This window comes from Arachis ipaensis, chromosome B3, assembly GCF_059453495.1.
Source record: "Arachis ipaensis isolate K30076 ecotype BB chromosome B3, ASM5945349v1, whole genome shotgun sequence".
Lineage (NCBI taxonomy): Eukaryota > Viridiplantae > Streptophyta > Magnoliopsida > Fabales > Fabaceae > Arachis > Arachis ipaensis.
In genome coordinates, this window is record NC_142438.1 from 108,707,950 (window position 1) to 108,730,989 (window position 23,040).

The 23,040-nt window shown below is 36.2% G+C and overlaps 1 pseudogene; it reads left to right on the forward strand.

Annotated features, from left to right (window-relative positions):
- The first annotated feature begins 6,540 nt into the window (after positions 1 to 6,540).
- On the forward strand, positions 6,541 to 7,440 carry LOC148571991 (uncharacterized; annotated as a pseudogene).
- Positions 7,441 to 23,040: the final 15,600 nt, after the last annotated feature.

Genomic DNA, 23,040 nt, shown 5'->3' on the forward strand with positions numbered 1-23,040 from the left:
CTTTTGGCTTTGGTTAAGTAATTGGTAACACTTGAGTTGTAAAACTCAGCAGTGGTTGAAATTGGCAGATTCCTAATTAATATAGATCGCTCTAAAGCTAGTCGTCCCACAGGGATTGACTAGGACTTGAGGATCAATCTAATTAGCCTACTTGACTTAACTAAGTGGGATTAAAATTCAATTCTCATCACACCTGATAAGGATAACTAGGATAGAAATTCTAATTTCTCATACCTTGCCAAGATTTTATTTTACAGTTATTTATTTATTTTATTTGTCATTTAAATTACTTGTTCCTTATTTTCAAAACCCCAATTTACAAAACTCATAACCAATAATAAAAACATATTTCCCTGCAGTTCCTTGAGAAGACGACCCGAGGTTTAAATACTTCGGTTATCAATTTATTTAGGGGTTTGTTACTTGTGACAACCAAAAACTTTTGTAAGAAAGGTTGATTGCTTGGTTTAGAAACTATACTTACAACGAGAATTTATTCTGAATTCTAAACCATCAATCTTCCTCTCTTCAACCATGAGCAACTAAAACCTCCACTGTTAAGGTTAGGAGCTCTGTCTATTGTATGGATTGGTATTATTATTTTTCTATTTTAATTCATGTACTGATTTCTATTTCAAGAATTGTTTTCGTTCTTTGTCTTATGAATTTGGATGCAACGGAAGTATGACCCTTTTTCTAATTGAGTTCTTGTATAACATAGAAAACCTCTTTACTTGAACAACATCTTGAAAATAATTTCTCCTAAATTTCTAATTATCTGGACTTAACGGGATATGTGACATATAATCTTCTTATATTTGGGTAATTAGGGTTTCTGTGGCATATAAACTAAAATTGAACTTAACCCTCTGATTGGAATTAAGTGACCAAGCAAACTTGAAATCACTTAATATGTAAATAGCTTATTTTTGTTAGTAATTAGGAGTTTGTTTTCTTTTGTTTTTTGATATCTTTTGTTTTTATATTCTCTATTTTCTATGAATTCTAACCCTTTTGGCTTGGAGTTCGGTTGTTACTATGTTGTAGGGAATAGTAACTTTAATGCCGGTTCGCATTTTGAGATGAAAGATCAATTAAGGGAGGAGCTAAGTGCTTATAGATAACCTTCTTGGCAACAATCTCCTCCGGTGCACTTTAATTGAAATCCTTCCTATGGTGTGCACCAATTCAATGGATATGGTGGATCTTCTTATGGTTATCAACCAGCACCATATGTCTATGAATCATACCCTCAACATAGTCCTCAACCACAACATTCCCAAGTCCTATTCTAGCACCAAACACCTCCATATAAGCCTAACCCATATCCACCATACCATCAAACTTTTGTGCCTCATGAACAACCATATGAGCTACACTTAGAACCACTACTATTTCAACACCAATAATCGCATGAACCTCTTGAACAATTACCCTCATACACACCACCTTAACACTCTTACCAATATGAACCACCTTCCATATATGAAGACCTTCTCCCAATTAATGAGCCCTCTTTTTCCCCACAACTTTCAATGAAGGAAACACACTCTAATTGTTCCTTCAAGAGCAAGAAGAGTACCAAAATAAGGAAAAAAACATCATGGCTACTTTAGCCAAAGTTTTATCTCACTTAGCCTCAATACAGTCTTCCAATAATTCAAGCACTTTCACGGATAAAAGTGAAGAACCAACTTCAATTAAAGCATATGGAGTGGAATAGAGCTTGGAACTTAAAAGGAAAGAAGAGGAGTTGAAGCATGAGTTGCAACAAGTAGAGGAGGTTGAGATCAAGGAGTCGAAATAAGCGGTTGAAGAGTTAGCAGAAGATGAACAAGGAAACGAGCTTGGGGTAGTTTGTCAAGAGGTCGAGATCATACAAGAGGAGCAAAAGGGAGCAAAACTTACATTGATAAAGCCATTAGAAGTCCCTTGGTGCACGAAATTACAATCACACTTTTGTAATTCCGCACAACTAACCAGCAAGTGCACTGGGTCGTCCAAGTAATACCTTACGTGAGTAAGGGTCGATCCCACGGAGATTGTCGGCTTGAAGCAGGCTATGGTTATCTTGTAATTCTTAGTCAGGATATCAGTAATAATTCTTAGTTTTAATTGTAAAAAGTAAAAGAACATGAAATAAATACTTGTTATGCAGTAATGGAGAACAAGTTGAGGTTTTGGAGATGCTCTGTCCTCTGAATATCTGCTTTTCCACTATTTTCTTCACGCACGCAAGGCTCCTTCCATGGCAAGCTGTATGTTGGTGGATCACTGTTATCAATGGCTACCATCCATCCTCTCAGTGAAAATGGTCCGGCTGCGCTGTCACTGTAGGACTAATCATCTGTCGGTTCTCACTCAGGTTGGAATAGGATCCATTGATCCTTTTGCGTCTGTCACTACGCCCAACACTCGTGAGTTTGAAGCTCGTCACAGTCATCCCTTCCCAGATCCTACTAGGAATACCACAGATAAGGTTTAGACTTTTCGGATCTCAGATATGGCCGCCAATAATCCTAGCCTATACCACGAAGGTTCTAATCTTAGATTAGAAACCCAAGAGATATGCACTCAAGCTATTGCAGATAGAATGGAGGTGGTTGTCAGGCACGCGTTCATAGGTGAGAATGATGATGAGTGTCACGGATCATCACATTCATTAGGTTGAAGTGCGAGTGAATATCTTAGAATAGAAACAAGTGTGATTGAATGGAAAACAGTAGTAATTGCATTAATTCATCGAGACACAGCAAAGCTCCTCACCCCCAACTATGGAGTTTAGAGACTCATTTCATCAAAGATACAATATGAAACGTGTAAAATGTCATGAGGTACATAGTAAGTCTCTAAAAGTAGTTTTTATACTAAACTAGTGATCTAGGTTTACAAAAAATGAGTAAACTAAGATAGATAGTGCAGAAATCCACTTCCGGAGCCCACTTGGTGTGTGCTTGGGCTGAGCATTAAGCTTTACACGTGTAGAGGCTTCTCTTGGAGTTAAACGCCAGGTTGCAGCTTGTTTGTGGCGTTTAACTCTGGTTTGTAACCTGTTTCTGGCATTTAACTTCAGAATAGGACAGGAAGTTGGCGTTTAAATGCCAGTTTGTATCGTCAAAACTCGGGCAAAGTATAAACTATTATATATTGTTGGAAAGCCCTGGATGTCTAATTTCCAACGCAATTGAGAACGCACCAATTGGGTTTTTGTAGCTCCAGAAAATTCATTTCGAGTGCAGGGAGGTCAGAATCCAACAGCATCTGCAATCCTTTTTCAGCCTCAGAATCAGATTTTTGCTCAGGTCCCTCAATTCCAGCCAGAAAATACCTGAAATCACAGAAAAATACACAAACTCATAGTAAAGTGTAGAATGTAATTTTTGCATAAAAACTAATAAAACTATACTAAAAAGTAGCTAAATCCTACTAAAAACTATATGAAAATACCCCCAAAAAGCGTATAAAAATATTCGCTCATCATCCCTCCTCCTAAGTCACTATCCATTCCTTCGTTTAAGTGGGTAAAACTTTTATCCTTAAACTTTAATATCCCGCTTGAATATGGTTTGCTTGAAACGGATAGTCAACTTAGGGCTCTTTGTGGATTGGAAATTAAGAGGAAGTTATGTAGTGGTTGGAAACATAATTCTAGGTTCATTGAGGTTGAATCTTTAAGGCTTGGTTTCGATGGTTGGTGTAATGCTTGATTGAGTGAATTTTGGAGAATATTTAGGTGTTTAAGTGAGAATTTCAAATTCTTGTCACCTAGATGGAACTATGAGACTCAACTAGAAGATAGGTGCAAAACCAAGATTTGGGATCCTGGTATACATCATGTGGATTAATTTTTGGAGCTCGAAGCTTGGTTTAACTTTCATCAAGGCTTGGTGCATTTACTTAGAAATCTTGAAGATCATTAGAAGTCCAAGCATTGGTGGAGGCTCAAAGATGAGTTCAAGCACAAGCCTCCTTGAAAAGATCTCTCCAAAATGTCCAACTTAAGGTCTTTAAATAAAAGTGCTAGGTGGGAGACACCCCACCATAGTAATATCCTTCCAACTTCCCTTCTTTATATCATTCTTGTAAATATATCTCTTAATTGTTAGCTTTCCTTGGTAGATTTTTGTTTTAAGTTGCATATTTGAATAGTTAATAATCTTGTTTTAAATTACTTTTTTGTTTTGAATTGCATGTTTAATGAGTTGAAATAGTTTTTGGAAGTTAGAAATTTTGTTAAATTTGGAGTTTAAATTATCTTAGAATGTAAATAGTTAGGATGAAAAAGTCTTGTGCTTAAGTTGTTTATGTTTAAAAAAAAAGCCATTTGTGCGTATGCATAGCTTTGTGCGTATGCACACCTCTCCCAAACCCCTCTGCTCTGTGTGTGCACACACAGTTGTGCTTACGCACACTCCATTTTGAGCCCTTTGCTCTGTGCGTACGCACAACCCTCTAAATTCCTTTGTCATGCGTACGCATGGTCATGTGTGCATATGCACGGATTCAAAATCCCAGCCCCTTTTAGGCGAAGCACTAAATGCATTCACACAACAACCCCCCAACATCTTTCTTCTTCATCATCCCCTCTCCCTCTTTTCACCACCATCAACACCATCACCCAATTCCAATCACCAAACCACCACCAACGTCCCACGCTGGTGACAACCCTAATTGTCGCCGTCAAGCCTTTATTATTTTTTCCCTTCTTCCATTCTTTCTTTCTTTCTTCCATTCCTCTCTCCTTGCCCTCCGCCACCCACAGCCATAGCGCAGAACAGCTGTCGGCGCCACCGCACCACCCACATCACCCCTTCCTTCCATTCCTCCTCTTTCTCTCACCCCCTGTCCGAGGCAATACTCACAGAGCATGACCCTGTTTTCTCCTTCCTCCAGCGAGCTCACTGCTGCCGGCAACGCCTCCTTTGGCTGCCGTCACTGCTGCGGCTACACCACCGCTCCACCCACTCCCACCATCCCTTCCCTTTTCTTCCCTGATTAGTACCCTGTTCTAGGTTCTTCCATGTTCCATTTTCTTTAATTTCTGTTTAATTAGTAATTTTTTTAATTAAATTAGTTAGATTATGCATGTTTTAGTTGAATTAGGTGGTTAGGTAGGTTTGAACTTAGTTTGTAGTGGATTTTTAGGTCTGAACTGCTCTGATGTGTTTAGAATGAATTTTCTTCTGAATTTGTTTATTAAATGATGATAATTTTCTTGGTTTATGGATTTAATTGTGAACTGCTACTCACTCAAGTTTGTTTATTTGTTTAGTTCCTATGAATTGATATGTGAATTGTTTTTATTTGTTTGTTGCAATCATATGGAAACTTGTTGATTGAGTGAATTTGGGAATTGTGTTAGTTTACTGCTGAAATATTGCCAGAAATTACTTGGTTTAGTTTTAATTGTTCATTCTTGATGCAATTGAGTAATTGAGATTGACAACATGCCACTTTTGCTTTGAAATGTCGCTAAGCTCAATTAATCAATCATCCGGCTAATTGCTTCACTATTTTGTTGCTGAAAGTTGAGATTTCTGTTATTCTGTTTCATTAAGCTGCATTCTGAGATTTGGTTCAATAAGGTTTTATTCGATGGTTTTCTATGTCAATAGAACCTTGCTTATCAAACAGTTTTCAAAGATGCCTCAAGGAAGCTTTATTGCAAATTTTGGTCATACCTTATAATCATTTGCTTGTTTTCATCCCAACTTACTCATATGCATTGAATGGATTGAATTGATTTTCAATTTAACCAAAACTTGGATTCTTTTGTGATTAGAGCCTCTTTTGCATGAATTCACAAGATTGGGAATTCTTAACCTATGTGACTAGTTTTATCCACTTTCACCATGCTTAAACTGCTTTAAGTCACATAGAGCATGAATTTTTCAATTCCTATTTCAAACTTGTGAATTTAATGCTTGAATGCATTCTTGGTGTTTGACTTTCCTTAATTGCTTTGTTAATCAACACTTTAGCTTTTTAAACACCAAATGCTTAAGCTTATGCCAAGTGACTTGTGACCATTATTTATATGATTATGTGCTCTACAAATACATTTGCATCACTCACTGTGGCATATTGCATTGTTAGGAAGTGAATGTGAGCTTGCCTGTCTGTTGGAACTTTTTGAAAACCTTCATAGCTTAAGAACCATGCCTGCTATGCATTGACATTTAACTTTCTTTTTCCCCTAACTTTTGTTTTCCAACTGACTCTTTTACTTTTTTTTCAATTTTTTTCAACTAATTCTTTTCCTCTTTTCTTTAATGCATAACAATATTGTTTCTTACCTTCTTCCATTAAACGGGCAAGTGACCTAACTTTCATTGAATAAAATTGTTCGGAATGTTAATCCTAACTGACTTTGATTCCTATTTTCATTCACATTCCAAGTCAATTCTATGTTTATCCGTTCACTCTACATGTATGCTGTTATTGCATCAGTCTTTTGTTTCTTGCTTGATTGTGACATCATTTTACTCTGTGTGCCTTAGATCATATTTTATATCCCCATTTTCTTTGATCCTTTTTAAGATGATTGATAGAAAATGAAATGGTAAGGCCACGGGATCCGGTAAAAGGAAGCAGACCTCACAGATTGCTGAAACTGCGGATGCAGCATTTTATGAGAGACAAATCAGTGGAAGAGACAGAGTTGATTAGAATACACCTCCTGCTGATCCGTACAAGTTCAACAGCCATTATTCAAACCTTAAGTCCCCAAATTTCTTTCGCAAGAGGAGCCTGCACATTAAAAGAAAGCTCCAAATCCCGGATAATCTGAGCCAGTACACTGATGATGAAATTGTTCAGCAGGGATGGGGTTTTCTAGGTAGGGTTCGAGAATTTTATGCAAACTACTACACAGGGGCCCTCGATGCAGTTCACCTTCGAGGCAAGAAGGTACTAGTGACTGAGGAGGTCATTGAGCGGACTTTTCACTTTTTTCCTAAAACTAATGAAAAAGATACTTTTGAAGAGGCAGAAAGTGAAAGGAAGATGATGACTTTTGACTGGGACAAGATATTGACTATCATTGCAAAGCCTGGGAGTTCATGGATGTTTGGAGATTACAAGACAACTCCCTAGGGGATCTCAGTTCACGCTCTAACCAATGAGGCTCATATTTGGCAGCAGATCATGGCCAATTACGTCACACAGAGCACCCACGAGACCAAAATCATTGCTGACTTGGCGGTCTTGGTTTGGTGTATCTTGGAAGGTAAACAGCTGTACCTTCCAAGGCATATCAGATGGAACATGGGGTGGGCTCACTATATTGGCAACCTGGCCTTCCCGTGTATGATCACTGAGTTAGCTACAGAGGACGAGGTTGTCTGGCTAACCACAGATGAGAGGCTGTCTGTCGCTGACAGCAAGAAGATAGTCCCTCCCAATGACTGGTTAAGACCTCAGCCGACCTCCAGACAATGAGGCAGATGGCAGACAGCATCTCCTTCAGAGGCAGGACCTTCAGCCTCAGCTTCAGTAGCACCCCCAGCCCCTCCAACACCAGCAGCATCATCATCATCACAACCACTTTACTGTCTGATCCATCGGTTGGTCGAGGACATAGCTCATTTGGAGCGCCACTCCAAACGATGCTATGAGAACATCAAGAGGCAACATCCAGCTTGGGATACAACGATAGAGGAGCCAGACACCCCCTCCGATCACAGTAAGGAGGAGGAGGAGCGGGACGCACCAGCTCATAGTAGCTACGAGGACTCCTTCCACTCCGCGTGACTTCAGGAGCACCGAGGATGGTGCAAATCTGAAGTGTGGGGAGGTCGTCCGACTTCGGCGGTGTATTTTGGTTGAGAATTTTCATTCTAAACACTTTAGCTTTAGTTTTTATTATGCTTTATAGATATTTTGTATATATTTTTTTTTCATATTTTGAACATCTTTTTAGTTTATTGCACTTTTTATCTTTGCTTGAACATAACTTAGCTTTCTATTTTAGTGATGCATACTTTTACACTTTCTTTTATTTTGGCTTGTATATATGCTTTTTAGCCTTTAGTTGTGCTTGTGATTGGATAATGTTAATATTGCACCTAGTTTAGTTTCATATACACCTGATGATTTGAGTTGATTGAAATTAGGAAATGAACTCGGAATTTTTCATGATTTCCATCCAATCACATTATATATACATATAGAATAAGTATAGTCAAATTAATGAAATTTCCAAGAAAACTTCTTTTTATATAGGTCTTGACATTCCGATTAAATTGGGTTGAGATTTTTCATTGAAACTTACTTGAATTATATATTGTGCAACATGGTTTTCGAGCTACGAACACAACCTTGTGAGTTTTGAGCTTTAATGTGTGGTTACATCACATTAACCACTATTTTTATTCTTGTGTGTTATTCTCTTTATGATTGCAATCTTTGGTTCGTTTGATTCTTTATGTCCATTATTGAATGTATATATACATTTATGTGATTGAGGCCTTCATTTCATTATAGCTCAGTTCCCCAAACAGCCATTCCCTTTCATTTACCCTTGTTAACCCACTTTGAGCCTAATTAATTTTCTTTTGCTCTTAATTTTAGCACATTACTAATCCTAAGTAAAAAATAATAAATATCTTTAATTTGGATCTTTGATTAGCTTATGTTAGTGAGATTGTGTAATATTTAAGTGTGGGAATATTGAGAACCTTGGTTGATGAAAATGTGGTTTATATTTTTATTAAAAATATTGGAAATGGGGTGTATAATTGTGTATTAATTGTGTAGACCATATACATTTATTATATGTGTGTGTGTGTGTGTGTGTGTGTGTGTGTGTGTGTGTGTGTGTGTGTGTGTGTGTGTGTGTGTGTGTGTGTGTGTGTGTATTTCACTTAAAAAAAAAAGAAAAGAAAGCAGTATATAGGGGACAAAGGCCCTAAACAAAAATAATAATAACAATGCATATGGGATTGAATTGAATTGAATTGAATGCATGAGTGTGTATGAAAAGTGAGATTATGGGTAGCTAAGCTTAATATTAGAATTGCATAGGTTATATATCTTAGGTGAGAGCTTAGGTTAATCAAAGATTCAAATTCTAGCTCACTTAGCCATATATATATCCTTACCTTTACCCTTGACTCCATTACAACCTTAAAAAGTTCTCATGATACTTGTATGTGTGCATTAAATATTTATTGATTGTTAGATGAAGAACAAACCTTGAAAAGCATGATTAAAGGAGAATTGAGTGGATCGACCCTAAACACTTGAGCGACTAGAGTGTATACACATCCGGTAAGGGGTTCGATTGCTCAATTCTATGTTTCCACCTATGATTATCTATTATCTTGCAAGTTTGTAAATTTTTTCTCATAACTCAATTCAATTGTGGATTTGATTTGGTTTTGATTGCTTTAGCCCATGATTGTGTATATATGCTTTCTTGGAAATTGATTTACTTTGACTAAGTAGGTACATATAGATATTTAGATAGTGTTAGGTAGAATAGTTACATACATTTAGAAAGATTGCATTTAGATAGTTTACATTGAATAATTGTTGATGCCTCTTTCTTGTCTTTCTTAGTGTTTAGCATAAGGACATGCTATTATTTAAGTGTGGGAAGATTGATAAACCACAATTTGATGGTTTATTTTGTATTAAAATGCGTGAATTTTATCAACTTATCCCACATTTATTCATTGAAGTAGCATGGTTTTGTGAATTTCTCCTAAGTTGTGCTTAAGATTGAAAATATTCTTTTTTGGCCCTTAATTTGCTAAATTTAATTCACTTTAATCCTATTCGATACCTTGATGTGTTTTTTGAGTGATTTTAGGCTTACAAGGCAAGTATAGATTGAAGAAGTGAGGAAAAATCATGTAAAAGTAGAAAATTCATGAAGAAATAGAGTTTGGAGCTTTTCAGGGTCATGCGAATGCACACCTCATAATTACGCATGAATGTGAAGTTGTGCGTATGCACAAGCCCGTGCGAACGCATGTTTTGGAAATTCGCGCAACCATGCGTATGTATGCCTCATGCGTACGCACGACTGCTGGCATGTGATTTTAGGTCATGATTTCAGGCCTTTCCAAACCCAATCCAACTTATTTCTGAAGTATTTAAAGCCAAATCCAAGCTTACAAACATATTTTAGGATAGTTTTCTAGAGAGAGAAGCTCCCTCTTCTCTCTATAATTTAGGATTTTTAGTCTAAATTTCTCTTAGATTTAGGTTTTGATTCTTGTTTTGGCTTAGTTTTCTTTACTTTTAATTGTTTTAGTATCTCAATTCTCTTAGTTTTACTTATTTATTTCTCTAATTTGTCACTTTTATGTTCATGAACCCTTGTTAATTTTGATTTCTTTTAATGCAATTTGATGTTTTATGTTTTTTTATGCTTGTTTTAGTTATTGTTATTATTTTCTTGCAATTGGTAACTTAGATTTTATTATTCATGCAATTTACTATGTTTTTTCTTTTATGCATGCCAAGTGTTTGATAAAATACCTCTTTTAGTTTTAGTGTAGTTTTTCATACTCTTGGCTTGGGATTGAGGACTTAGGTGACCTTGAGTAATTGATGTCTAATATTGATTGTTAATTTAAGGTTGTTAGTTGATTTGGTTTCTATTAACGCTAGTCTTTCACTAAGTGAATTAGTGAGTTAGCTAGGATTTGTAGATTGAATTCAATTATGCCTATTTGACTTTTCTCAATATATAGAGGTTGACAAAGTGGGACTAACTCTTCATAATTGTCATGTTTGTGGTCAATGACTAGAATAGGAAACCTTGCTTCACATCCCTTGCTAAGACTATTTTAGTATTTGAATTTTCTTTCCTTTTCTTTAATTGCCTTTAGTTTAATTCCTTGCATTCTTGTTTAATTTCTTACTATTTACATTTCTTGTTTATTTCAACCATAACCCCCAATTTTTTTATAGCCAATAATTGATCTCTTTATTGCAATTTCTAGGGAGAACGACTCGGAATTCTACTCTCGGTTATTTTGGTTTGTATTGTGATAACCTTTTAAACTTTGATTGAGAGTTAATTGTTAGTTTAGACTATACTTGAAATGCCATTCTTTTCTTTTTTTTTTTTTTGAGAATTCTAAACCGACATTTTTCTCTCTCCATCAATTCCACCCAGATAAATTGCCCAAGCCTAGAAAATCGATGATTGTCCACAGCAATGCAGCATACATCTTGAAGGTTTTCTTTTACTAGTATCGTACATATCAACACCAGCCCACAGTTGCTTCAACTCATCGATCAAGGGCTGTAGGTAGACATCTATGTCATTTCCAGACATTTTAGGACCCTAAATAACTATAGAGATGATATAGTTGGTTTGTTTTATGCAAATTCAGGGAGATAAGTTGTACAGAATAAGAATCACGGGCCAAATTGAATACTTTAAACTCAGTCTTCCAAAAAGATTGAAGCTATCACTGGCCAAGGCTAAGCGAATACTGTGCGTGTCACTGAAAAAGTCAGTATAAATTCTATCAAATGCTTTTCAAGCCTCGCCGTTCCTAGGATGCCTCAAAGAACTGTCAAAGATAGTACATTTCTTGTGCCACAACATGTCGATGGATGTCTTGCTAGACATGAATAATCGCTACAATCATGGAATTAGAGGAAAGTAACGAAGAATCTTCGCCATTTGAGGTTTCCCATTCTTCTTGACAATTATGTTGATTCTTAATATAGAATTCTTCCTAGTCTTTTGCTTACACCTCAATATCCCATACCGTTTGCATCTAGACAGGTCTTGGTCGTAGCCTTGGTATAACATGCAGTCATTTGGACATGCATCTATCTTCTTGTAAGCAATACCAAGCTTTCTTATGATATTATTAGCATCATGCAAGGTGTTTGAAATCTTTGCATGCTCAAAGACGTCCCTAATAACTCTAGAATCAAACCAAATGCCTTGTCGCTCACTCCGCACATGCACTTTTTATGGTACAACTTCACCAAGAAAGACAGCTTTGAGAATCTTGAGCATCCTGGATATAATTCCTACTCGCCATCTTCAAGCAAGTTATGAAAGTCACGAGCTTCGCAGCTAGGTTCGTCAGATAAGTACGGCAACCCCTCCGCAACATCTCCGACATGTTCATTCATCGAGTCTTCATCATCACTATGCAGTCCTTGGAAGTTGAATGCCTCGTGGACCATGTCACGCATTGGATCTCCTGAGTTTCCAGTGGGTTCTAATTCTTCTCTACGCTAGAGCTCTCGTCTACGATCCTCTCACTGTGATGTAACCAAAATGTATAATTAGGGAGAAAGGGTTTCATTAGCAGATGATAGTACACATCCTCTCTAGTTTGGAAAAACCAAAACCCACATAAAGGATATGGACAATGTATCATTCCATCGAATGATGCATTGACAAATACGAAGTCTAGGAATCTATTCAGACCATTCCTATATTCTGCATTACTGTAACGACCCATATTTTTGAAAATCTAAATATAAATAAGTTATAATTTATTTTATAAATTGGAGTTCCTCATTTTTAAAAATTATTTTATTATAAGTATTTAAATTAATTTTATAACTATTTGAATTCAATCAAATTTATATTTTTATATGTTTCTTTTTATTATGATAAAATATTTTACATAATTAAAACCATAATTCTAGTAATTTAATAGTAATGAAAATTATATGTATATTTTAATTTGAGTACTTGATATTTTAATTTAAAAATAGAGTTTAGTTAATAATATTATTATCGAGTTCAATATTCGCCGATATGAGTAAATATCGGTATTCTTCGGTGAACTTAGTTTTATTAATGCTTCATCGTATATCTTTTATCCTTTTGTTACTAATGTCATTTATATTAGTAACTCATATATATTATTACTTTTGTTTTAATATATCCAGCTTTTATAATTATCCATTTCAGATATTTATAATTTAAATCGCTAACTCAGCAGCTTAAGAACATGACACGTGTCTCTTAATGTGACACATGCCTTTATAACACACATAATCACATTTAATCTCATCCTTCCCTTCATTTTGACTGAAGCCAAGAAAGGAAAAGAGAGAGAGCACGAGAAACCCTATGGAAGCCACGAACCTTCGGCATTCAATTTCTTGAGATCCGTAACTCCAATAAAAAATTTAATCCGATCAAAGTATTCATATCTTCTTTCTCTTCATGTTGACGTCACTTTTTTCCAGGAGAAATTGATGGTGGAGCTGCTATCCCTCCATGCAAAGTTTGGCCGAGGGAGTCTCAGAGGTGGAGTAGCCAATTTTGATTTTTTCTTCTTTAATTTCTCCTTCAGAAACCCTCCCTGAAGCTTTGGTTGTTGTGACTTCTATATGGAGGTAGGATTTGGTAATTTTATAATAATTAATTATGAATTTTATAAGTGAATATTGGTTTGATTGATTATTATTTGAGTTTGATTAAGTTTATGTTGAATTTTTGTTGAATTATTGTTGTTTACTTGAGATTTTGTTTCGGCTATATATGAACAGCCAGCTGGGGTGTTTTGATTATTTTAGGACTTTTGTGATGTGGTATTTTGAGATAAATTTGATGAGGTTTGATGCCACGAGATTAAATTAAAAGCTGTGAAAAATCAATTACCGAAATCGTTGAAAAACTAGTTAAAAATCAAGTAATTTTGATGAACTTTTGATGAGTTTGATTTGGTTCTTTAAAATATACAAAACCCTTATATTTTGACTATTTTGTGGCCAAATATAATTAAGAAAGAGTTTTGGGACTGGAAGTTAAATAAAAGAAAGTTTGTGAGTTAAAATAGAATGTTTAGAAGTTTAGTGATTAAAGTGTAATTTCTAAAACGTTTGGGGGGTCAAAATGAATTTTCAAAAGTTTTAAGAATAATATTAGCTGATTTTGAATTATTAAAGAAAATGATTTGATTTTGGAAGTGGTTGGATTTTGAGTTAGTTTGATTTTGAAAGAGATTTAATATTAGGATTGGTTCGATTTTGTAAATGATTTTGCTGTTGGAAATAGTTTGGATGGGACTCGAGAATGGTGGCAAGGTCCGAGTTTTTGGGGAAGTGCTGGCAAAATTTTTAGAAAAACTCTGAGGAATTTTATTTTGGTTAATTTGGATTGAAAGAATTGATTTATTTAAATTTGATTTATTTAAGAAAAGAATGAATTATGTTTGAGTTTAGATGATTTAGTTTTGAAATAAAATTGGTTGTCACTCTCCTAAAGTCTAGAGGCCTTGCCGATGGGTTTAACTAATAAATAGTTTTTCTTTCTCTTTTGAAAAGAGTTTAAATTCGAAAACTAATGAACGGATTTTTGACGGTTTAGAATTCACAATAAATTCTCGTTGCTAGTATAGTTTCTAAACCAACAATAATCCTTTTATATAAAAATTTAGTTGTCACTTAAACAAACCTAATAAAAATAAATTGAAGTATTTAAACCTCGGGTTGTCTCTCAAGGAATTATCGGGAGGTGTAGTTATTATTGGTTATAAGATAGTATCTTTTTGGGTTTTTGAATAAGGAACAAGAAAAGTAAATTGCAAGAATTAAATTAATAGCTAAGAAAGCTCTTGGCAAGGTATGAGAACTAGACGTCCTATCCTAGCTATCCTTATCAATTGTGATGAGAATTGTTCATTGCTCCCACTTAGTTAACCTCTAACTATGAAGGAAAGTCAAGTGGACAAATCAATTTGATTCCTCAATTTCTAGTCAATTCTTAAGGAAAGACTAGCTTTAGAGGGATCCAAATCAACCAGCAACTTTCAATTATCAGTCAACAAAGGAGTTTGATGACTCAAGAGTCTCCAATTACTCTATCAAAGACAAGAAGAGAAAAATCTAACTTAAAACCCTCCCAAGCATTTTATCAAATACTTGGTAGGCACAACATAAAAACATAGAAAACTTATCAAGGAATATTAAATCCAAACAACCAATTGCAAACATCAATGATAATAATTAAAATAAGAAACAATAAACATGAAATACCTCAAATTGCATTAAATAGAAAATTAAATATAACATGGAGTTCATAAATTCAATTGGGAAGATAAATAAACTAGAATGCTAAAACAATTAAAAGTAGAAGAGAAACTAAATTAAAGGAACATTGAACCTGGAATTGAGAAGAAATAAACCTAAAACTAAGAGAAATCCTAAAACCTAGAGAGAGGAGAGAGCCTCTCTCTCTAAAAACAATATCTAAAACCTAAAATTATGTGAATGAAAGTTGTCTGCATGAATGTATGAATGATTCCCCCACTCTGCAGCCTCTAATCAGTATTTTTGGACTTGGAACTAGGCCAAAAATAGACCAAAAATTGCCCCCAGTGTTTTCTGATACGTCCAGCACGCAGCTCTGTCACGCGTACGCGTCGCCCACGCGTATGTGATGAGCGGATAATTTATACGCTTTTTGGCATTGTTTTTAGTATGTTTTTAGTATGATTTAATTAGTTTTCATTATATTTTTATTAGTTTTTAATTAAAATTTATATTTCTAGACTTTACTATGAGTTTGTGTCTTTTTCTATGATTTCAGGTATTTTCTGGCTGAAATTGAGGGACTTGAGCAAAAATCAGATTCAGATGTTGAAGAAGGACTGCTGATGCTGTTGGATTCTGACCTCCCTACGCTCAAAGTGGATTTTCTGGAGCTACAGAACTCCAAATGGCGCGCTCTCAACGGCGTTGGAAAGTAGACATCCAGGGCTTTCCAGAAATATATAATAGTCCATACTTTGCCCGAGTTTAGACGATGAAAAAGGGCGTTGAACGCCAGTTCTACGCTGCAGTCTGGAGTAAAACGGCAGAAACACGTCACGAACCAGAGTTGAACGCCAAAAGCATGTTATAACTTGGCATTCAACTCCAAAAGAAGCCTCTACACGTGTAAACTTCAAGCTCAGCCCAAGCACACACCAAGTGGGCCCCGGAAGTGGATTTATGCATCAATTACTTACTTCTGTAAACCCTAGTAACTAGTTTAGTATAAATAGGACTTTTTACTATTGTATTAGACATCTTTGGAACCATCTTTTGATCAATTTTAGATCTCTAGACCTCCATGGGGGGCTGGCCACTCGGCCATGCTTACCCTATATTCACTTATGTATTTTTAAACCGTAGAGTTTTTGCACTCCATAGATTAAGGTGTGGAGCTCTGCTGTCCCTCATGAATTAATGCAAACTACTACTGTTTTTCTATTCAATTCAACTTATTCCGCTTCTAAGATATTCATTCGCACTTCAACATGAATGTGATGAACGTGACAATCATCATCATTTCCCCACGAACGCGTGCCTGACAACCACTTCTGTTCCACCTTAGATTGGATGATTATCTCTTGGATCTCTTAATCAGGATCTTCGTGGTATAAACTAGATTGATGGCGGCATTCATGAGAGTCCGGAAAGTCTAAACCTTGTCTGTGGTATTCCGAGTAGGACTCTGGGATTGAATGACTGTGACGAACTTCAAACTCGCGAGTGCTGGGCGTAGTGACAAACGCAAAAGGAGGGTGAATCCTATTCCAGTATGATCGAGAACCTCAGATGATTAGCCGTGCCGTGACAGAGCATTTGGACCTTTTTCACAAGAGGATGGGATGTAGCCATTGACACTGGTAATGCCTCAAGATGATTAGCCATGCAGTGACAGCGCATCGGACCATTTTCACAGAGAGGATGAAAAGTAGCCATTGACAACGGTGATGCCCTTACATAAAGCTTGCCATGGAAAGGAGTAGGACTGATTGGATGAAGACAGCAGGAAAGCAAAAGTTCAGAAGAACGAAAGCATCTCTATACGCTTATCTAAATTCTCACCAATGAATTACATAAGTGTTTCTATCTTTATTTTCTGTCTATTTATTATTTAATTTCGAAAACTCTATAATCAATTATTATCCGCCTGACTGAGATTTACAAGGTGACCATAGCTTGCTTCATACCAACAATCTCCGTGGGATCGATGATGATTGGATTTTTGACGGTTTAGAATTTCACAAATGAAATCTCGTTGCAAGTATAGTTTCTAAACCAATTACTAATCCTTTCATACAAAAAGTTGTTTGTCACTAAAACAAACCCCTAAAATTTATAAACCGAAGTATTCAAACCTCGGGTCGTTCTCCCTAGGAATTACAATAAAGTGTCTTGTTATTGGTTATGAGTTATTTTGGGGTTTTGGATAAGAAGCATGAAAAGTAAATGGCAATGAAAATAAACTAACAACTATAAAAGGCTCTTGGCAAGGTATGAAAATTAGAAGTCCTATCCTAGTTATCCTTCTCAATTGTGATGAGAATTGTTCATTACTACCACTTAGTTAACCCTTACTAATTAAAGGAAAGTCAAGTGGATGAATTGACTTGAGCCACAAGTCCTAGCCAACTCCCAAGGAAAGACTAGCTTTAGTGCACTCCAAACCAATTAGCAATCTCTCCAATTATCAATCAACAACGGAGTTAGATAACTCAAGTGTCACTAATTACTCTACCTAGGCCAAGAGGAACAAAATCTACACTAAAACTAAAAGATGCATTTCAACAAACACATAGAGTGCAATAGAAGTAAACATTATTAATTGCAAGAATTAAAGGAATCTACAACTACAAAGGCAAGAGATCAACAATAGAAAAGCAAAGAAGAACAATTATTATGAATTACCTCTTATTGAATTGAAAGAAAGTAGAAGGAACACTACTAGATCTTCAACAAAGTATAAGAACAACATAAAGGAAATTACAATAAAAGAATAGAAGAAGATGAATGTAGCAACAAAGAATTGAGAGATAGAAGGAGATGAAAACATGAATTAAAATCTAGATCTAAGATTATTGAACTAAACCTAATCCTAATTCTAGAGAGAAGTGAGAGCTTCTCTCTCTAGAAACTAACTCTAACTACTAAACTAAGCTAATTGGTAACTAACATCTAAAGTATGAAAAGTATGTAAAAGTATGTTGATTCCCTTTCAATCCTTGGCTTAAATAGCATTAGAAATGAGTTGGATTGGGCCCACAAGGCTTCTAAAATCGCTGGCCACGTTTTGCTTTAAGTGAACTAGGTGGCAGCAACGGCGCGTGCGCGTACTTTGCGCGTGCGCGCCACCATACGTGTAGCAACTATGACAAATCTTATATCGTTTCGAAGTCCCGGATGTTAGCTTTCCAACCCAACTGGAACCGCATCAATTGGACCTCTGTAGCTCAAGTTATGGTCGTTTAAGTGCAAAGAGGTCGGCTTGACAGCTTTCCGGTTCTTTCATTTCTTCATGAGTTCTCCAACTTTTCATGCTTTCTTTCTTCATTCCCTTGATCCAATCTTTGCCTCCTAAACCTTAAATCACTTAACAAACATATCAAGGCATCTAATAGAATCAAGGTGAATTAAATTTAGCTATTTTGAGTTCTAAAAAGCATGTTTTCACATTCAAGCACAATTAAAGGAGAATATACAAAACCATGCTATTTCTTGAATAAATATGGGTAAAAGGTGATAAAATCCCCAAAAATCAATACAAGATAAACCCTACAAATGGGGTTTGTCAACCTCCCCACACTTAAACCAAGCATGTCCTCATGCTTAAGCCAAGAGAGAAACAAAGGGTATCAACATTTATTCAATGGAAACTAACTAAATGCAATCTACCTTTATGCAACTATCTAAATGAATGCAAGTGCTTGGTCAAAATAAATCAATTCCCAAGAAACATATATGCACAAGGGCTAAGGACTAGCAAGTCTAATCCACAATTGAATTGAGTTATTAAATATTTTTATAAACTTGCATGAAAATTATGATCATAGGTGAAAACATGTAATTGAGCATCAAACCCTCACCGGTAGTGTTTGCACTCTATTCACTCAAGTGTTTAGGGTTGATTCACTCAATTCTCCTCTATTTCATGCTTTCCAAGATTTGTTTTTCTTCTAACAATCAACATTTATTTCATGCATGCATACAAGTATCATGAGGTCTTTTCATTGGTTGTAATGGGGCTAGGGTCAAGGTAGGATGCATATTTGGTCAAGTGAGCTTGAAATTTGAATCTTTGATAAGCTTAAACTTCCCACCTAACCTATGACATCCTATACAATTAAGTTCTAATCTAGCTACCCATTTTTCACCTTTTCACATACTCATGCATTTTCTTTTCATTTCACAACTCATATGCATTGATCTTATTGAGCTTCACTTTGGGGCATTCCCCTTATTATTTCTTTCTTTTTCTTTTTCTTTCTTTTTCCATTTTTTTCTATACTTTTCATATATTTTTTTTTTCTCATTTTTTTTTTCAAACTATATACAAGAGTACCAATGCATAAGGTCTATACATTTAATCAATACATGAGCATGTACCCAATTCCCAATATTTACAACAAAAATACAAAACTACCCTTTTATTCACCCAATGTCCCAAGGTTCCCACACTTGAATGATACTCACACACACTAGCCTAAGCTAATCAAAGATCCAAATAAGGACTTTTATTGTTTTCCGCTTTAAGGCTTGTAATGTGCTAAATTAAGAACAAATGGGTTAATCATAGGCTCAAATTGGCTAACAATGGATGATAAGAGGTAAGGCTATTTGGGTAAGTGAGCTAATGAAATAATGGCCTCAATCACATAAATGCATGAATACACAAAATAATGGACATAAAGAATCAAACAAATCAAAGATTACAATCATAGAAAGAGAATAATGCACACAAGAAGGAAAAATAAGTGGTTATAAGATGTAACCACATCATTAGGCTCAAGTCTCACAAGCTTGTGTTCTTAGCTCAAAACATGTTCCACAATATATATAATTCAAGCAAGTTCTATGAAAAGTTTTCACTCAAATCAATTGACATGCCCTATAGATAGAAATCTTGAAAAATTCTCATTATCTTGACTAAGCTTATTGTGTATACATATGCAAAAATAAGAAAATGCAAGTAAAAATCCTAAAATCCTAGAATGAAATGCAAAAGTATTGGAGTTAGAAATTTGTCACCCAAGATTGCTGATCGGTCGGACGACCTCCCCACACTTAAAAGTTTGCACCGTTCTCGGTGCACTCAAAGATGAGCAAGGGGATACGGCGACTCTCCGGATTGCTATGTGTTCTTTCTTCCGCTTCCATGGTTGCTTGTGGTGCATTTGTTATGAAAAACAAAAATATAACACCATAAGATGAGAAGATATAAAAGCAAGGAAGCATACATTGTTGGAATGAGGTAAATCATTAGAATGAGGTGAGTGAATTAGTGTGACATTAAGAAATATTAGGTGTGTGAATTCTAAATTGTGCGGTTTAGAATACACATTAGCATAAAAGCTATGTCACAAAAGAAGCATGCACTTCACTTATCCTAGTGTGCTTGAGATGCTTTAAGTAAGCTTGTAAGGTAAGACAAGCACTAGAGAAGCATGAAAGCATTCAAGTCAAACATATGGATGGATATAATCATGAAATACAATGCATTAAGGTAAATGCTCAACATTATCCATCAAGAGATTGCCTAATCAAAGAATACGGTTCAAGTCACATGGTGGCTAGCTACAACATGCAATTCAAAAGAGTTATAAGCTCGAAGACAATTCTCATCACTTGGTATTTTTCAAAAGGTAAGCATGAGGAACTCAAAACCAAGTAGCAAAATATAACCTCAATCATAGAATCCAACAAAGATTATCTAAAAACATTCATGCTAAAATAGCATTTAGGCAATAAGGGATATAGCAATGTATAGTAAACAAAGTCAATACTCCAACACTTATAATGAAAAGAGAGAAAATAAAATGAAAACTAAACTAAAACTAACTAATCAACTAGCTAACTAACTAATTTGTTAACTAAAATAAATGGTTATCCATGGTTTTTGGAAGTGTTGGATGAGGGGTAGGAGAAGGGAAGAAGAAAGGAGAAGGAAAGAATTGGAAAGAGGAGAAGAAAAGAAAAGTGGATGGGAGAAAGAAATCCGCGCGTACGCACACATGGCGCGCGCGCGTCGTTGGCTTATTTCGAGAGTGGCGCGTACGCGTCATGTGCGCGTGTGCGCAAGTAGGGTTTGTGCCAGAGGCACAACGTTGGCGCGGCGCAGGCACAACTCTCTGAAAAATGTATGGAGGTTGGAACTTCTCAATCCGCGCGTACGCACGCATGGCGTGCGCGCGTGGATGGTCGAAAATGCTGGAAGTGCGCGTACGCGCCGTGTACGCGTGCGCGTGGATGGTGCTCTGTTTTTCAAAAAATTTTTCTATGTTTTTGCACCAATCCAAGCATTCCAAACCTCCAAACAGCTACCAAAACACCATAAAACCTTATTTAACATACTTAAACTACCAAACATACTTAACTAACTAAACAAAATATGAAATTAAACTAATTCTACCAATATATACAAAAGAGAAAATGAAAGGATTTTACCATGGTGGGTTGTCTCCCACCTAGCACTTTTGTTTATTGTCCTTAAGTTGGACTTATGGGGAGCTCCTCTCAAGGTGGCTTGTGCTTGAAGCTATCCTTGAACATCCACCAATGCTTGAATCTCCAATAAGCTCCATTCTTCAATTTTAATATCTTCAAGCCTTGATGGAGTTCTTCACAAACCATGGGCTCCCAAAATTGATCCTCATATATTCCCGGATCCCATATCTTATTTCCACACCCATCTTCAAGTTGATTATCATTATTCCATTTGGGTGGCATGACCTTAGAATTCTCAATAAAGTGACCAAACATTCTCCTAGACCCAAACAATCTAGCTCTATGCCAAACCGTGCAATTAAGCTTTGAACATGCAACCATAATGAGCCTAGAATAATGTTTCCAACCACTAGCCATTTCCTTTTTGCTTTTAAAGCCACAAATATGTCTAAGTTGACCATCCGTCTCAAGCAAACCAAATTCAAGGGGAATAATAACGCTTGAGTATAAGGAATTTACCCATTTGAATGAAAGAATGGATGGTGGTGGCTTGGGGAGAGGTATCTCCAACGTGCTAGCAAGCTTTACTCCCTTGTGTTCTTCCTTATTAATCTCCACCTCTTCATAAGCTTCTTCACTTCCAATCCTTTGTTCATCGATTTCATCTAACTCTTCCTCATCACTCAAATCATAAATGGGAGGTTGAGAGAAATCTACCTCCACATTGCTTTCTATCTCATTGGGAGAAGGTTCTTCAAATTCAAAGGATTCACCACCAAGATGGTTGGATGCATGATCTTCATCACCAAGGGAACTCAATTCTTGCTTCATTCTCTCCAAGTCTTCATATAGAATATGCCTTGGAGGTTGTGCACATTCCTCCTTAACATCAAATTTACTCTTCTTGGAGGGATTTTCTTTGATTTTAGCTTCCCATGGAAGTTCCGCATCTCCTAAGTCTTCAACCACTTCTTCCTCTTCTTCAATGGTCATAGGTTCCTCCAATTGTTCTAACACAAAGTAGCCTTCCTCCTTTTCCACCGGAGTTTCCAATCTCTCCTTCATGCTATGCTCTTCTTGAGCCATGGGAGTTCCTTGAGTGTCCAAAAGTTGGGATGCTAACCGGTTTACCACCGCATCCAAGGCGGTCATGAATTGTTGCACATCCCTTGTCATCTCCTCATGTCCTTGAAGAAGAACACCAAGGGTTCCATCCATTAGAGGTTGGAGTGGATAAGAAAGTTCATTGTCTTGGAGAAAGGGTTCATTATAGGAAGGTGGTTCTTCTTGGTGAGGTGGTGGTGTGTATTGAAGTGGTTCTTGGGAGTAGTAATCTTGGAATTGTGGTTCCATGTATGGCTCATATGGTTCAAAAGGAGGTTGGTATGGTGGGTAAGGATTAGGGTCATATGGAGGTATTTGGTGAAAATAGGCTTGTGAGTGTGGTTGAGGTTCATGTTGAGGATATGACTCATACGCATATGGTGGTGGTTCTTGAAAGTCACAAGGAGATTCACCATAGCCATTGGGTTGGTATGCATCATAGAATGGCTCTTCTTCATAGTGCATTGGTGGAGGTTGTTGCCATGAAGATTGATCATATGTATATGGCTCCACCCACCTTTGGTC